At 44.1% G+C, this 2,155-nt stretch overlaps 1 pseudogene; it reads left to right on the top strand.

The window, feature by feature from the left end:
* Positions 1–455: 455 nt before the first annotated feature.
* Positions 456–921, top strand: LOC133246790 (baculoviral IAP repeat-containing protein 5-like; annotated as a pseudogene).
* The last annotated feature ends 1,234 nt before the right edge of the window (positions 922–2,155 follow it).

The following is a 2,155-nucleotide window of genomic DNA, read 5'->3' as shown; positions in this document are numbered from 1 at the left end:
CAATGCACATGTAAGATAAAATTGGCCTAAGTCCTCTTGGACACCCTAGGATTGACTATAAGCCCTTAGCATAACTCTCTAAAAGGAAAGAAAGAAAGAACTCATTTTCAAGGCCCAGCACTGAGGGACATGATCTAGGGCAGGCAAGGAACCATCCGGGCAACAAGGGACCAAATAGTTGATCACTTAATGCTTTCTTTGTAAAGATTTATGATCAAAAGGAGGAAGATGAGGAGGAAAAATCATAAATGTTTTTCTATGGTAGGACAATCAAATGAAAACACAAAGAAAAAAATAATGACGTGAGCCCTTTGTGGTAGGACTTTCCCAATGTGCAGTGTACATCTAAGTTATACATTAACCAGACCTCCTCAAAACAGGAGGATGCCCCGACATGCCTCGCAGAGGCCATCAACCGCTGGATTTGAATCGAGGCATCACTTGGTGGCAGTGGGATGGGCACCCGGTGGTTGCCTCCGGCCTGGAAGCTCTACCTCAAGAACCACTGCATCTCCACATTTAAGAACTGGCCCTTCTTAGAGGGCTGCGTCTGCATCTCGGAGCAGATGGCTGCCGGCAGGCTTCATCCACTGTCCCACTGAGAGCAAGCCTGACTTGGCTCAGTGTTTCTTCTGCTTCAAGGAGTTGGAAGGCTGGGAGCCAGATGACGACCCTATAGAAGAACATAAAAAGCATTCATCTGGTTGTGCTTTCCTTTCTGTCAAGAAGCAGTTTGAAGAATTAACCCTCAGTGAATTTTTGAAACTGGATAAAGAAAGAATCAAGAACAAAATCGCAAAGGAAGCCAACAATAAACAGAAAGAATTTGAAGAAACTGCAAAGAAAGTCTGCTTTGCCATAGAGCAGCTGGCTGCCTTGGAATGACACCTCCCTATCACTGCCGCACAGCAACACAGACATGTCGTTTCCAGGGCACACCCCTCAGCATTACCAGTTTTTCTGGGGCGTCTTAACTGTGCCTTAGGAAAGGAGAACATCAACATTTTGAAATTCAAATATTTAAACTGTATTTTTCACTTTTTTTTCTTGAAGTTGGTGCCAGGGGCTACTTCTGTTATATAGCTGGAGCTAAGTATAGTAACTGACCCTGTCTTTTATCTTTGGTAGTTTTCACTTTATTGCTTCCTGGACTCAGCAGGGTGAGGGGAGATGTTTGTTCACATGCATATATTCCTTTTACAGCAAGGTGTTTGGGCTTCACGAAGCTGGTAAATGGCTGTCCAGCTGAGATGTGATGGGTGAATGCGATCACAGGTCCGTTATGACTGGACAAACAGGATTAAGAATGCCATTTTAAGTTTCATTTGCATAATAATCTGCATTTATGGTGTGCACTTATCATGTTCCAGATGTTCTGTATTATCTCACATTGACCTCTGCAGGTCTGGTGACCATCCCTTTTACCCCCTCAGGTCTGTGGTGTCACAGCAGCTCCCTTCCTCCTAGACAGATTGTGTGACCCATCCCTGCCACACCTCTGAAAGTGCCCTGTGGGTTAGGGGTTCCTTGCCATCCCATCTTGTGATTTTCAGGTTCACAGGAGTCACCATGGGATTAGACCCCAGGCTCTCCCTTTGGACTTTATCTGTGTCAGAGTCCTTTCCATGACTGTCGTATGTGTGGCTTGGTGAGGGGGCATGCAGAAGGACTGATGTCTTGAGAGTAGAGCTGGCCTCGTGGCAAGGTTGCAACATTTTTCTACAATAGAAAAGAAGAAGGTCTTTCATGCAGAAAAGGAATATTTCAGAGGCCTGATTCACTGCTTCTGGATAGTAGGGCAGACAGTCAGAGTGGACTCTTCCTGGGGAGTCCTGCTCTGGACCAGCTGTCATCCATTGAATGGGACACACAGGAGCAGGATGAAACATCCGAGGAAGGAGTTCATGGTCTTAAGTATTTTTAATACTCTTCAAATACCTATTTCCCATTAATGATGTGAATTAGGCAACTGATAATTCTCCTGTCTTTTCAGTGTGAATCTTCCAAAAGGAATAAATTAATTTAAAAAGTAGATTGCAAAACCTCTTTGGGGGAAACTTAAAAAAAAAAAAAAGGCGTGGCTTTTTTATGTTGTTTTCAGTCTTGCAAGATCATAAATGCAATGATGTATGAGTTTCAGCCCCAGCACAGACTA

The sequence above is a fragment of the Bos javanicus genome, chromosome 4, assembly GCF_032452875.1.
Source record: "Bos javanicus breed banteng chromosome 4, ARS-OSU_banteng_1.0, whole genome shotgun sequence".
NCBI lineage: Eukaryota > Metazoa > Chordata > Mammalia > Artiodactyla > Bovidae > Bos > Bos javanicus.
This window is presented reverse-complemented; position numbering and strand designations above follow the sequence as displayed.